This window comes from Pistacia vera, unplaced genomic scaffold, assembly GCF_008641045.1.
Source record: "Pistacia vera cultivar Batoury unplaced genomic scaffold, PisVer_v2 Contig528, whole genome shotgun sequence".
NCBI classification, from domain to species: domain Eukaryota; kingdom Viridiplantae; phylum Streptophyta; class Magnoliopsida; order Sapindales; family Anacardiaceae; genus Pistacia; species Pistacia vera.
This window is the reverse complement of record NW_022196366.1, coordinates 861,337-877,964: the sequence shown is the minus strand read 5'-3', so window position 1 is coordinate 877,964 and position 16,628 is coordinate 861,337. Positions and strand designations below refer to the sequence as shown.

Here is a 16,628-nt window from a genome sequence, read left to right as displayed (position 1 = left end):
TTATCAACCTTTGCTTTGGTGAACAAGCAAAACCGTCATTTTAAGTCGACCCATCACCATTAAGGAAAACTCCAATGCATTTTAACCTCCCACTGGTAGAAGTGTACTCTTCGCTTTGGCGAACAAGGTTTCGACGAACAGTGGTTTGATTAAAACCATGGTGATGGAAGGCTTACGTGACTTAATATACTTTAATTGAGGGTTTGTTATTTAATGTCTCACCAGATTATTATCTTTGTTAGAATGACATTGTTTAGCATGTTATTCAACATTTAATGTTAGCATGCATTCTAAACACAATATTAAAACATGTCAGTACATGGCCCAACTAAAACTGATTTCCTCGAGCCTAGAGGAATCGGTGGGTCATGATAAGAGTGTAATTTAGATATTTTTATTCCTTCCATATTATGTTTTTTTTGTTATGTTTTATGCCTATTTGAGTTGATTAGAGTTTATTTTGTGAGTTTGGCATAGTTGGATAGACTTTAGGAAATAAGCGATAAAAGATTAGGAAATTCCAGAATTGTTGTTATTCTGACCAGTGCTGCATTTTTCAGGTTTTTCAGAGAGCTAGATTCCTTGATTGTAAAAGTGTTCTTCAGAGAAATTAAAGTAGATGAATCAAGCTTTTCAGGAAGGTATTATGGCCAAGAATTCGAGTTCGTTTGGGTTCTCAGTAGTTGTTGCAAAACCGGACTTGGAATCCTAGTTGCAAAAAGATTCCTTAGCTGAGTATTGGATCTTTGAACGGGCCTAATTGGAGCATCAGATATCGAAAGCAGATGATTCAAAGCCCAGACTCATCTACACATCCTGGACTACAATATTTATGAAGTGATGGAGGCCAGAAAAGATCTTTTACATTGTGAGAATCCTGGTGCAAGCTGGAGACGAATTTTGGAATCCATATCTGATAAGATTTTGTCAAATCTGGAAGTCTATCTTCTAGGAAATGTCTAGGAAAGAAATTCTGTGATTCTTCGGAAAGAATTAAGGAAAACACATGTTATTTAATTAGAAATTTTTAGGTGAAAAGGGGGGGAGGGAGTAGAGTTTTAATTTTTAGAGTTTTTGCTTTCTAGATCAAGATGTGCGGCTAATTTCCTTCTTCAATTCAAGGGGATTTTGAAGCCTAATTTCATGTCATTGGTGTAAATTAACTTCAGTAATGTTGTTCTCAATCTCGTTTTTATTATAATTGTTTATGTTATTCTGATTTAATTGTTTGTGATTCTTGTTTGAGTGATTTAGTTTTGGCCTGCTAAGTTGTTTAATCAGAATTTACCTGTTAGAATTAGGAATTGTGATACGTAATCATCCTTTTTCTATTCAACGAGTGACGCATGATGATAGCTGATTACGGACAAGTTTTCGGTCTATTTTCTTGAATAACATAACCTAAGTTAAATAATCCGAGCTTGCGTGATTGTTGCTTAGATTGATCTATTCTCCTAATTCTTAAGGCTGCCATTGAATTAAATTTAGAGAGCTTGTTCTAGGTTGTTCAAGGGTTAGTATCTACTTGAGGAGCTTGTTTCAGTAAAGACAAACTAAGGGAGAATTCGGGTAACAGAGCTTGTTGTTTCCGAGGGTCAGTAGTTCCATAATGACGAGATAGAACAGTGTTACGGTTACTTTATGTCCAATGCATGTTTAGGTGGATATTGAACCGAGAACTGATTGTTTAACCTGATATTTTATTTCTCTGTTTTGCTTTAGTTTGCCTTGATTATAGACCCCCTTTCATTACTGTTGTCAGGTTTACTGTTTAGAGTTTAATTTGCGTTTCTGTTGTTTTTATTGTTTTAGAATATAGAAATTAATTGAGTCATTCCCTGTGGGATCGACCCTTGCTTGCCCTTTATACAATTCAATAGTTAGGTTAGTAAGGTTAATTAATTTGGTGCATTCGACACGCTACCAAATTTTGGCGCCATTGCTGGGGAGTGGTATTTGTCCGATTTTTTTTTAATTTCTAAATACTTTTTTTTTTTTTTTTTTTTTTTGTGATTTTGTTTAATCAGTGCTTAGTTGTGTTTTTTTATTTTGTTTTGTTTTGTTTTGTTTAATTGTGATTGTTAGGTTCTTGAAGAAAAAAAAAAAAAAAATTGAACAGTAGCACTATTCAACATGAACAGTAGTACTATTCAGTACTATTCCTAAGAGAAATTTTGGTTGAACTAGGAGTGTTGCGAGTACCCGTTTCAAAGAAAACAACATTCTGAGCAAGACTAGAAATTTTCTAGCCCCACCCTCTTGTCCTCAAATTCGATTGTTTAATAGGGTTTTTAGCCAATTTTTGTTGCTGTCAAGAAAAAAAATTATTTTTTTATTTATTTTTTATTTTTGTATTATTATTATTTTTATTTATTTAGGCTTAATTTTTTGATTTTAGTGGTTTATGACTTGATCCAATTCTACAGGAGAGTTGGAATTTGATCCAGAAATCAAACGCAGTTTATGGAAGTTGCGAAAAGAGTCACGTCAAGCAAGTTCTTCATCTCCTGATCTAAATATAGCCCTTGGTTCGGCATCCCATAGTTCATCCAGTGATCCGGATTCAGAGATAGAAATAGAGATGGCCACTAGCAGAACATTAAAGGAGTTGGCTGCCCCTGATTTTAATCAGCAGCCTTTATGTATTCAGTACCCTACTTTAGATGTTGCTTTTGAATTGAAGTCTGATCTAATTCACTTGTTGCCTACATTTCGTGGTCGTGTAGGTGATGATCCAAATAAACATCTCACGTTGTCTATTCAAGCATGAAACCGACTGGAGTGACAGAGGAGCAGATTAAGTTGCGAGCTTTTCCTTTTTCGTTAGGGGATGATGCAAAGGATTGGCTGTATTATTTACCATCAGGGACAGTCACAACATGGAACGAGATGAAAATGATGTTTTTAGAAAGATATTTCCCAGCATCTAGGGCTGCCACCATCAGGAAAGAAATATGTGGGATAAGGCAATATAATGGAGAGACGTTGTATGAGTATTGGGAGCGATTCAAGAAGCTATGTGCAAGCTGTCCTCACCACCAGATAAGTGATCAATTGATAATTCAGTATCTTTATGAAGGATTGCTGCCTATGGAAAGAATTATGATATATGCAGCAAGTGGAGGTGCATTGGTGGATAAGACTCCTAAAGTTGCCAAACAGTTAATCTCAAACATGGCTGCCAATTCCCAACAGTTTGGTACAAGACATGATGCGCCACCTAAAAGGATGAATGAGGTAAGTACATCTTCCATTGAACAACAATTATCTGATCTTACCTCTCTTGTTAGACAATTGGCTATAGGGAATACGCAACAAGTAAAAGCTTGTGGGATATGTTCGACAATGGGACACCAAATGGACATGTGCCCAACACCTCAAGAGGAAGGGACTAAACAAGTCAACGCAGCAGGAAACTTTCCTAGACCACCGAGGCAACATGATCCTTACTCCAACGCGTACAATCCAGGTTGGAGAGATCATCCGAATTTCAGTTATGGAGGAAATAGACAAGTAGGAGGTGGACAGAATTTCTTCTAAAATAGACAACAACAAAGTTTTCAACTGAAGCAACCTGCCTCACAGAGTTGAAACTCATCCCTGGAAGATATAGGTAAGTCCCTTACTTTGAATACCAAACAGTTTCAACAAGATACAAGATCTAGTATTCAAAGTTTGGAGAATCAGATGGGTCAAATGGCAACTGCTATAAGTCGTTTAGAGGCTCAAGTTGGAGGGAAGTTGCCTTCTCAAACAGTGGTGAATCCAAAGGAGAATGTGAATACAGTGACGCTAAGAAGTGGCAAGAAAGTGGAAGAACCAAAACTGGACAATCCAAGTGTAGCAAAGGAAGCAGAGATTGAAGATGAAATTGAGAAAGAAGAAGCTACAACTAAATCGAAGGTAATTCCTAACCCTTCAATTCAACTTCAATCTAATACTTTACCTTTTCCTGGCAGATTCGCGAAGTCAAAGAAAGAAGAGAAGGATAAAGAAATTTTGGAGATGTTTTGCAAGGTGGAAGTGAATATACCTCTGTTGGATGAAATTAAGCAAGTGCCAAGGTATGCGAAATTTCTTAAGGAGCTATGCATCAATAAGCGGAAGTTGAACGGTGATGAGAAGATAATAATGGGAGAAAATGTGTCAGCAGTTTTCCAAAGAAAACTTCCTCCCAAATGCAAGGATCCAGGTATGTTTACAATTCCGTGTAAGATAGGTAACACCAGGATTGAGAGAGCTATGTTAGATTTAGGAGCTTCGATTAATGTTATGCCACGATCTATTTATGCTTCATTAAATCTAGGTCTTGTGAAAGATACTGGTGTTATTATCCAATTGGATGATCGCACTAATGCATACCCTGAAGGGGTAGTTGAGGATGTTCTTGTGCAGGTCAATGAGCTAGTGTTTCCTGTTGATTTCTACATTCTGGATATGGATGATTCCTCTTCTCCTGACCCTGCACCTATCTTACTACAAAGACCATTCCTAACTACAGCTCGAACAAAAATAGATGTTCATGATGGTACCCTCACGATGGAATTTGATGGTGAAGTAATTCGTTTTAATATTTTTGATGCCATGAAATATCCAACAGATGTTCAATCTATTTTTGCTATTGATGTTGTTGATCCTGTTGATTCCATAGTGCAAGAGGTCTTTCAGTTGAATAATGCAGATGAGTTAGAGGTTGCCCTTCTCAACCATGTGGAATCAGAGGAGAAAGGAGAGATGGAGCTCAGTGAAGAATTGAAGGAGACAGTGGCAGCGTTACATTCTTTAAAACCGATTCCAGAAAGGTATGGAGTTTCTTTTATAAAGCTCCCTGATTCTCATGAAAAATTGTTGCCTTCTGTTTTGCAGGCCCCTATACTGGAGTTGAAGCCATTACCGAGCCATTTGAAGTATGTGTACTTGGGAGAGAATGAGACACTGCCGGTAATTGTGTCAAAGAAGTTAACACCCAATCAAGAAGAGAAACTAGTTCGAATGTTGTGGGAGCATAAAGAAGTGATTGGTTGGACCATAGCTGACATTAAAGGGATTAGTCCTTCCATATGCATGCATCGGATTCTGTTAGAGGAAGGAGTCAAACCGACACGAGAAGCGCAGCAAAGATTAAATACACCGATGATGGATGTGGTGAAAAAAGAAGTCCTAAAGCTTTTAGATGCTGGGGTAATTTATCCAATTTCTGACAGTAAGTGGGTAAGTCTAGTACAAGTTGTCCCCAAGAAATCTGGTGTTACAGTGGTGAAAAATCAAGACAATGAGTTGGTCCCTACACGTATTCAGACAGGCTAGCGCGTGTGCATTGATTACAGGAAGTTGAACTCAACAACTCGAAAAGATCACTTTCCATTTCCCTTTATTGATCAAATGCTGGAGAGGTTAGCTGGTCATATTTATTACTATTTTCTTGATGGATTTTTAGGGTATAACCAGATTGTTATAGTGCCAGAAGATCAAGAGAAAACGACATTCACGTGTCCATTTGGTACTTTCGCCTACCGTCGAATGCCGTTTGGTCTTTGCAACGCTGTAGCCACTTTTCAGCGATGTATGGTAAGTATCTTTTCAGAATATGTCAAGTCAATCATAGAGGTTTTTATGGATGATTTTAGTGTCTATGGTGATTCATTTGATAAGTGCTTGCATAACCTTACACTGATTTTAGACAGATGCATTGAAACTAACCTTGTACTTAACTGGGAAAAATGTCATTTTATGGTAGAGCAAGGTATAGTTTTGGGGCTTATTGTCTCATCTAAGGGAATAGAGGTTGATAAGTCTAAGATAGATTTGGTTACAGCTTTGCCTTACCCCACCACTGTGCGGGAAGTTCGATCTTTTCTTGGCCATGCAAGTTTCTATTGGAGATTTATCAAGGACTTTTCCAAAATTGCATTGCCTCTATGCAGATTGTTAAAAAAGATGTGGATTTTCAGTTTGATGAGCAGTGAAAGGAGGTATTTGACAAGTTGAAAACATTGTTGACGACAGCACCAGTGATACAACCACCTAATTGGGAGCTACCTTTCGAAATTATGTGTGATGCGAGCAATTTTGCATTAGGTGTTGTTTTGGGTCAACGAGTTGGCAGAGCATGTCACGCCATTTATTATGCATCTAGGACCTTGAATGGCACCCAGCTTAATTATTCTACAATTGAAAAAGAACTTTTATCTGTTCTTTTTGCTTTAGAGAAATTTCGGTCATATTTGTTGGGTGCTAAAGTCATTGTTTTTTCTGATCATGCAGCTCTTAGGTACTTGCTCACAAAGAAGGAGGCAAAACCAAGGCTAATTTGGTGGATTCTTCTCCTCCAGGAATTCGATTTGGAGATTAAAGATAAAAAAGGAGCAGAGAATGTTGTAGCAGATCACCTTAGCCGTTTGGTTCGTGGCAGCAATGAACTTCCTTTGCGAGAAACATTTCCAGATGAGCAATTGTTTTCCATTGAAATGGCGTCACCATGGTATGCAGATATTGTCAATTTCTTAGTTACTAACGTGTTGCTAAATGATTTGACTAGAGCTCAAAACGACAAGATCAAGAGTGATGCTAAGTATTATGCTTGGGACGATCCATATTTGTGGAAGCATTGCACTGACCAAGTGATAAGAAGGTACGTACCTGAACATGAATTTACTCTATCCTAACCTTCTGTCACACCTATGCATGTGGAGGAAATTTTGGACCACAGAGGATAGCTCGTAAGGTATTAGAATGCGGCTTTTATTAGCCATCGTTGTTCAAGGACACCTACATGTTCTGTAAGTCATGTGATAATTGCCAAAGAATAGGAAACATTTCTCGTAAAGATCAAATGCCATAATCTCCCATATTTATTGTTGAAATTTTTGATTTTTTGGGCATTGATTTTATGGGTCCATTTCCTGTTTCCTTTGGTAATGTTTATATTCTATTAGCTGTTGATTATGTTTCCAAATGGGTGGAGGCAAAAGCCACCGAACTGACAATTCAAAGGTTGTTGCAGATTTTGTTAAAACTAACATTTTTGTCAGGTTTGGGATACCAAGGGCCATCATCAGTGATAAGGGCACTCATTTTTGCAACATGACAATAGAGGCATTGCTTAAGAAATACCATGTCACACACAAGGTCTCCACATCATACCACCCACAAACCAATGGCCAAACGAAGGTATCAAATAGAGAGATCAAGTCAATTTTGGAAAAGCCAGTGAACCCCAACAGGAAGGATTGGTCTTTGGGATTAGATGATGCATTATGGGCATACAGAACAGCATATAAAACACCTATTGGCATGTCCCCATATAGATTAGTGTTCGGTAAGTCGTGTCATCTTCCAGTAGAATTAGAGCACAAGGCTTATTGGGCAATCAAGCATTGCAATATAGAGATGAAGAAAGCCAGCGTTAATAGGAAGTTGCAATTGCAAGAACTTGAGGAGTTGAGGAATGATGCCTACGAGAGTTCACACATATACAAACAAAGACTAAAGCCTTTCATGAGAAGATGATCTCAAGGAAGCATTTTTCAGTTGGACAGAAAGTCCTTCTTTTTCATTCAAGGCTGAAGTTATTTCCAGGTAAGTTACGTTCTCGTTGAGTGGGACCTTTTATTGTGACTAATGTTTTTCCTCATGGTGCAGTAGAAATACAGAGTTTGATAACAAACAAGGTGATTAAGGTCAATGGACATAGGCTTAAGCCTTACTATGAAGGGTTCCAAGTTTACATTATTGAGGAGGTGGGATTGGAAGAGTCGATACATTGAGTAGTGATGACCATGCAGAGAGTCGAGCCAATGACGTTAACCAAAGGCGCTGCTTGGGAGGCAACCCAAGAATTCAGATTTGATTTTCTTTTCCCTTGACTTTAGTTTTTTTAGTTTTGCCATATTTTTTTGTTTTATTTGTTTTATTTGCTTGTCTCTACATTTGGGGTATTACATTGGGGACAATGTAAGTTTTAAGTGTGGGGGAGAAGTTAGGCTTGGATGGGTTTTATATTCTGTTTTTATTTTATTTTATTTTTTTATTCTCTTTTTTTTTATATATATTCTGTTTTTTTAGGAGTATGTCTCTGTTTAAAAAAAAAAAAAAGTCATGTCTAGTGAGGTTTATGCTTTAAGTCATGTCTTTGAACGTCTAGTGATGCATGAAATAATAACTTGACTTTGTGTTGAGCATATTCCTTGACTTAGGATGTTAGCAATATTTCATAAAATAGAGTTAATCATATTTGAATCTTTATAGTTTTGAAATAATATGTCTTGAGAAGTTGTGTGAACTTGGTGATGAAGCATGATTGAGGAGTGTATAACAACCCTCAAAAGAAAGAAAAAAGAACAATTGTTTCTCTTAAGCTAGTCCTAAATTTGGGTTTAAGCAAATAGAAAAAAAATAAAATAAATAAAGGTATGTGGTGAGTCGAGATGGAGCGTAAACGCACTCACTCATAAACACAACCATAAAATGAGATGGAGCATAAAATGCACTCATTCTTTTCAAAAAAAAAAAAAGTTCTAGTTTGCTACCCAGTTTGTAGTAGTAAAGAGAAACAGTTGAGGAAAAGTTGAGGGGTGAGTTGTACATGAATTGGTTGTGATTAGTTTCCTTGTTTGCATTGACTGATTGAGAGTAATTATGGAAAATGATGAAGAGATACGAATGTCATTAACTCTACTTTATTTTATCTTTGTTGCTTCCTAAGTTAGGTATGAATATGCATGGATTAAATAGTGTTGCTTATGCATCATGATGGTGTTCTAGATATGACTTGAGTGTAGCTTTTCTTTAGTGTTTGAATTAGTTTGCCCGAGGACGCGCAAAAGCTAAGTGTGGGGGAATTTGATAAGAGTGTAATTTAGATATTTTTATTCCTTCCATATTATGTTTTTTTTTGTTATGTTTTATGCCTATTTGAGTTGATTAGAGTTTATTTTGTGAGTTTGGCATAGTTGGATAGACTTTAGGAAATAAGTGATAAAAGATTAGGAAATTCCAGAATTGTTGTTATTCTGACCAGTGCTGCGTTTTTCAGGTTTTTCAGAGAGCTAGATTCCTTGATTGCAAAAGTGTTCTTCAGATAAATTAAAGTAGACGAATCAAGCTTTTCAGAAAGGTATTATGGGCGAGAATCCGAGTTCGTTTGGGTTCTCAGTAGTTGTTGCAAAACCGGACTTGGAATCCTAGTCGCAAAAGGATTCCTTAGCTGAGTATTGGATCTTTGAATGGGCCTAACTGGAGCGTCAGATATCGAAAGTGGATGATTCAAAGCCCAGATTCATCTACACATCCTGGACTACAATTTTTATGAAGTGATGGAGCCCAGAAAAGATCTTTTACACTGTGAGAATCCTAGTGCAAGCTAAAGAAATTCTGTGATCCTTGGGCAAGAATTAAGGAAAACACATGTTATTTAATTAGAAATTTTTATGTGAAAAAGGGGGGAGGGAGTAGAGTTTTAATTTTCAGAGTTTTTGCTTTCTAGATCAAGATGTGCGGCTAATTTCCTTCTTCAGTTCAAGGGGATTTTGAAGCCTAATTTAATGTCATTGGTGTAAATTAACTTCAGTAACGTTGTTCTCAATCTCGTTTTTATTATAATTGTTTATGTTATTCTGATTTAATTGTTTGTGATTCTTGTTTGAGTGATTTAGTTTTGGCCTGCTAAATTGTTTAATTAGAATTTACCTGTTAGAATTAGGAATTATGATACATAATCGTCCTTTTTCTATTCAACGAGTGACGCATGATGATAGCTAATTATGGACAAGTTTTCGGTCTATTGTCTTGAATAACATAACCTAAGTTAAATAATCCGAGCTTGCATGATTGTTGCTTAGATTGATCTATTCTCCTAATTCTTAAGGCCACCATTGAATTAAATTTAGAGAGCTTGTTCTAGGTTGTTCAAGGGTTAGTATCTACTCGAAGAGCTTGTTTCAGTAGTGACAAACTAAGGGAGAATTTGGGTAACAGAGTTTGTTGTTTCCTAGTGTCAGTAGTTCCATAATGATGAGATAGAACAGTGTTACGGTTACTTTATGTCCAATGCATGTTTAGGTGGATATTGAACCGAGAACTGATTGTGTAACCTGATATTTTATTTCTCTGTTTTGCTTTAGTTTGCCTTGATTACAAACCCCCTTTCATTACTGTTGTCAGGTTTACTTTTTAGAGTTTAATTTGCGTTTTTGTTGTTTTTATTGTTTTAGAATATAGAAATTAATCGAGTCATTCCCTATGGGATCGACCCTTGCTTGCCCTTTATACAATTCAATAGTTAGGTTAGTAAGGTTAATTAATTTGGTGCATTCGGCACGCTACCAGGTCACCTAGGGGTCCTGTAATAAACATCTTGAGTCTTCAAGTATGGTTGCCTTGTCCTTTGTTCTGTCTTCAAGTACATTACAAAAACATCATTCTAAATTTACAATAAAATTAATTTTAAACTAATTTTACATCAACAAATTAGAAACCTCAATTTACATTCGAGGGGAATGAGATGAGAAGAGAATGTACTCTGAGAAGAGGAGAAACGTAGGACACGCAAGCCCTATTTAATAAATTATAGAACCATACATACCCAAAAATAATTTAGAACATTCACCATAGGTCATAAGGCTCATGTACCGTGCACCATGCAATATACAAACAAGTACATAACATTCATTTCAAAAACAATCAATTTTTTGAATCGAGTGGGTTATTTATTAATTACCCTCTTAAAATGTGTAGAATGATCATTGGCTTTATAGGTTATTTAAAAAAAAAAAAAAAAAAACTGCATTTCGGTCCATTCGCAGAAAGCACAATATTGGGGCAGTAGCCACGTCGCCGCGGCAAAACCTAGAAATCCCTAATATGAACAGTTCACGTTTTTTATAGTTTTTGTGTAATAACACGAATCCAAATCAAATCGAACGCACACACGTTCAACCAAGACATCAACCAACCAATATAACATCCATCAACACATTATTAAACCAATTTATCATTTGAATCATTCATCCAAAAGCAGATTTTTCATATTTTGCCGATTTTCAAAAATAACATGATATCAACCAAATACATGTTATAGTTCATACAATAAACTGTAAAAATTTGATACTCGAGCTTTGATACCACTGTTAGTGAACGACCCAGTTACGCAGCGGAAAACAAAAACATAAACTACATGGATCGTTCCTTAGAACCAAGATCCGGGTACAAAAATCACAGTTCATACAATATATATATTAAATCTGCAGAAAAATCTTTTCAAGGTTTAAGGAATCATACGCACGTTTGGAGGCTCCTCCAACTTTGTCTCTGAATGTATTTGCTACCAACCCAAGTGTAGGATCGAACCGATGTAGTCCACACAAAGATAATCGCAATGAACTACAGAGGGATTTGCTAGATCCTCTTCAGCATTAAGAACAAAGAAGAAATGAGGAGTATTTGATTTTTCAATCAAAACTAAAAGTGGCGTGGGAGAGAGTATTTGAGGCTGGAGGGTTTTGTTTTCAATGAAAAAGTAATGAATGAATAATCCCTTAACTTTTTCAATGAAACCTTTTTTCTTTTATATTGATCTTTTAATTGCCCTATTCCCATATGGAATGGGTTTGGGCTCCAACCCAAACACCCCATATTTCCAAATACTCCCAATTAGATATTTATTTTAATTCATCATTATCTCAATTAAAATCCATTAATATATATATATATTAACATTTAACAATAATGATAATTTATTTAAATATATGCTAATACATATTTAAATGTAACTTATTAAACTTTTCTAACAAAGAAATAAAAGGCTACGACCTCAACAAATTTAATTGCACTGTGAAATTACCAAAATACCCTTTCACCTAAAAAGACGAAAACGCCCTTCTTACTTCCTAAGTCTTAAATTATTTTCTATGTGTGTGACCATAGACTCCATCATACCGAAATGTATAGTATCGCGATTAACACCAATTAATCGTCCACTAATACATGACCAAGATTGACCTCTAGCAAGGCATCATGACACCTGATAGATTCGGATTCAGCAAAGTAGCTACCTGTCACGATATGGTTACCATACAATTTGATCATTTCATCATGCGTTATCTCGATGAGACAAAGGCATGAAATAGTGTCAACCTTCGGTTACTCTCGATATTATGTATTCAATTTATAGACCAATGACATGTATTATAAACTGGATAGAGCAACAACTCAATCCCACTGTGGCCACGTTTTAGTGTCATTGCCATATATTGAATTGCGCCATGAGATACTTCTCCCGTACCCAGGAGTGATGAATCCTCTGTCATCCACCATAGTCTTGATACACTCCTTGATGCAGCCAATCACCACCGTATTGACAGCTCTGAAAAGAACTGCGTTAGGCTAGTGTCAAACTACACCAATCGGTGCACAAGGCGCTCCGGTGATCTCAAGTCTAAGGATCACATGCACCACCATTCGTTAGAGGATTTGTTCCATAGACACTGGGGTTACCATCCATATGGAGTCCTCTGGTGGGTCAATCCAGTGAACTTGCTGCGGTGTATTCGCCTACAGCAAGCACCCATGTGTTGCACCAGGTTGTCACCAAACAACCTTGACAAGTGAGATCAGTCATTGTCTTTCGACAGGGTCGTTCAACACTATGATAGTCTTACCGTATTATCTGTGCCCTTACTTCAGAATAATATTGGGGCTACAGACATTTCTAGAATGGCTACCATATGTGCTCATAGGGTTCTCACTATCAAGATTTGAAACACTTGATACCCTTGTCATGGTTCTACCATTCTAAGGACATATATCAATACATATTGCAATAATAATGATTTACGCGATATAGAATAAAATGCCTTTTATTATTGATTAATGGACATTATTACAAAGAGTCAATTCTACAATAATTGATTGGCTCTAGGGCATCTACTCTAACAAAGGTAACTGTACCGTTAACAAGCTGCGGTTTTGCTGAATCCGAATCTATCGAGTGACCATGATGCCTTGCTAAGGGCCAATCTTGGTCTGTATGTAGTGAGACGATTAATTGGTGTTAATCCCGATACTACACACTGCCAATATGATGAGGAGCCTACGGATTACAAACTTAGAAGATAATTTAAGAATCAATTTGTGAGAAGGGTATTTTCATCTTTCAGGATGAAAGGGTATTTTGGTAATCTCACAGTGCAATTAAATTTGCTTTGGTTGTTGCCTGTATTTAATTTTAATATTAAAATTAAATTAGTGAGATTATATTTAATTATATGTATCTATGTATGAATTATTATTATTAATAATTAAATGTTAATATATTATTATATATTAATTGATTTTAATTATAATAATAATTAATTAATTAAAATACCATAAAGGGTGTGTTTGGTTGCAAAGGTGAACTAGAGTTGGAGCTCATGGCTATTCCTAAGTGGAATAGGGTTTTAATTGTTGCACTATATAAGTGCAACTTAAAATTAAAACAAATAAGAATTATTCAATGATAAAAAACCCTAGCCACCCTCTCTCTCTCTCTCTCTCTCTCTCTCTCTCTCTCTCTCTCACTCTCACGTTTCACTCTTGAGTGAAAAGAAAAATTTTCTTTTTCTTATTTTTTTATTCTTGAAGCTTTTTGATTGTTCTAGCAAAATAATCAAGGGTTCTGCGGATTGTCTTCGTGTGGATTTCCATGAGTGCGATCCTACTTTGAATCGATTAGCGAAGAATCACGTGAATAGTGTCAATGAACATTGTTTGGTGAACAGTGTTGATAAACAGTATCCGGTAAACAGTGTCGATGAACAATAGCAGGTGAACAGTGTTCGTGAGCGTAATCAGAGATATTCGGAGGAGCCTCTAAACGTGTATAAACATTGTGAATCCTTGTATGGATTTATCATATTGTTGTGATGCAAAATTTATAAACATTATAATCTATACCCAAATTTGGGATTATGCATATGATCGGGTCTTTATTTGTTTTGAAACTGTATTTTTTTACTGTGTAAACCCGATCACATACTAACGAAGAGATGCTTATGAGGTTTGTAGCTTTGGTTGGATTGTGAAGTACAATAATAATTATTTTTATTTTTATTTTCTGATGTGATATAGTCTGATAGTTGTACTTTCTCTGTCCATTAGCATCACGATTGTTAACTTCTGTTCTTCCTACTAAAAATATAACTGATCTTGTTCTGACATGGTCCAACTAGCCCCAATTCTCTTTATGATGATTTGCTCATTCTGGTATATTGCAGATTCTGCAAGATTCTAAGAAGAGGGCTCAGTATGACATGGTAACTACTCTTTTTCTTCTTTCTCCCTCTCTTTCTTTTCATTTACTTATGTATTCTTTCACTTCTAGTTTGTGATTCTATAGTCATTAGGTATCTTCGGTCTGTCTTTAGTATTGTTCGGTGTTTTTACAGGAGGCACTTAACTTTTACATGTTAAAGATTTCAAAATGTATGCATTTTGATTCTTGTGTCACACTAAAGGTTTTCAAATTTACTGAATCATTTTTTTTTAATCCTTATGATTAATGGAAGGGTGAAGTAGAGGCTCGGAGAATGTAGACCATATATACTGGTGGTGCAGAGGGGTTTAGATATGCTTATCAAACTCATTTCTCTGGTTCTTTCCATAAAATATTCTCTGAGGTACTTCTCATCTCCTGTTTTCATGTTTTCATCTTAATGTAGTCTATTGTCCTAAACTGTTAATATTGAAGTTAGGAGAAAGTGGATGGGCATCAAAAAACAGTTTCATACCAAGAATCACCAATAATGTCTACTTATTTGGTGGAAGTTGTTATTGGTTTGTTTGATTATGTGGAAGATCACACATCTGATGGTATGGTTATACTATATGTTCTGTTGACTTTTCTTCCATATTTCATGGTAATTCCTATAAGAAAAGTATATGTTCTGTTGACTATTTGGTGTACTATAAGAAAAAAATATTTTTGAAATATTAAGCTTGGATTAAATGTGTTAGTCAACTTAAAACTAAAATTGATATATTTGGTAGTAATTTATGAAGTTTGGTAGTAAAAAACACTAGGACATTTAGTGAGAAATATGGAAGGAGATCTGTTAGTTGTCTCTAATATGATCTGATTTCCATGTTACTAATTTGATTCTATTTGCATTGGAATAACTTATGTTAATTGCATAAGTAGCATTACTGAATATTGTTTCCTTTCTAATTTACGGGTGTCAAATTCAATAATACTATCAGAGGTCTAATAATTTTATGATCTCAGGTGCTAACTATTTTCCCTCGCCTTGTTGGCCTTCCATTAGAAAAGTTCCAGATGGCACTTGCTCACATACTACAGGTATGCATGAATTCTCTTGATGTGACTTCATAATTTGCTGTTTGGGTTCTGTTGGAATTGTTAAGACATTCAGGGACCCACTTGTTTTTGCCTACTTATTATAAGTGGTTGTCACATAGCTTTGTTACGTAATCCTTCTCAAAGGAAAAATAAAGCCACTCTGGTTGATTTTCTGAGAGGAGGTAAATTTTGATTGATTTAAGTCACAGATTCAAATTCAGCCTAAAGTTTTAGACAATATGCAAGGAGTGTCTTGACTTCCATTAGAAGCATGGATGCTTAGTTAACTTATGTTTAGACATTGTGAACAAATTGCTTGCTTTGATCTGTCATGCGATAGTGGCAGTGAGAGTTCCAAGCCAATTTTATGTGCCTTGGATTTCTCGCTATTTCTCTTTTGCTTGCTTTCTAATTCCAACAGTGAACTTGCTTTAGTTCATTTTGGTGATCTTGTAGTTTTTTCTTTGTGCGGAATTATTAAATGTTATAATGTTTTCACGTCATTTTGCTTTCCCCTTTGACTTGGAATCGGGAAAATTGCTAAGAGGTCATAATTGTTAATGGCGGGTTTTAAATTGCTATTTATTATAACATGCTATTTCACCTTTTCTATTGTCTTGGAATCGACAATTGCTAAGAATTCATAATTGTTTATGACAGGGTTCAGCTCATACTGGTCCAGCTTTAACTCCGGTAGAAGTGTTGGTTGCAATACATGAAATTGTTCCTGAGAGAGATGGCCTTGCACTGAAAAAGGCATGTCTTTTGTCATTCTGAACTTAATGGTCTTGGAACTTTACACTTTGGTTGACTGTGATGGTGATCTATAAACTACACATTCAGATCATACTTATTCTTCCCATCACCCTCTTGGTCCGTAACTGTTTTATCCCTTTTCACCTAATGGATTGATTTTTGTAATATAAGGCCGGAGAAAGCTTGTCCTAATTTTTACATAAAGAAAATATTCAAATTGGAATGCAGTTCCCTAGTTTGGGCTTGGTAGAGTAATTAGTAGAATTCTGGGGTTGCCCGATTTGAAACCAACCTGTTTCAGCTATGGTTGCTTAGTCCAAGCTAAGGCTGGATTGGTGTTGCTTTAGATTGTTTAAGTTCTGATTAAATAATAATGTCATTATGTTTGCTATGTTTGAGGAAAACACTGAATTGTGTGCTTTTGGATCTATGTTTAATCTTTTACCGTTCTTGAAGAAAGAAATATACCCAAATGCGAAGATCGATGAACTTAGAGGAGAATGGGCAATGTATATATCGAACTTTTTTTAGCTATAGA

General features: G+C 35.9%; 1 long non-coding RNA gene across 1 annotated transcript; it reads left to right on the top strand.

Moving 5' to 3' along the window:
* The first annotated feature begins 14,770 nt into the window (after positions 1-14,770).
* LOC116107107 lies at positions 14,771-16,218 on the top strand. The gene is made up of 3 exons (XR_004124403.1): positions 14,771-14,847; positions 15,260-15,334; positions 15,995-16,218. It is a non-coding gene; the product is annotated as an uncharacterized LOC116107107 (long non-coding RNA).
* Positions 16,219-16,628: the final 410 nt, after the last annotated feature.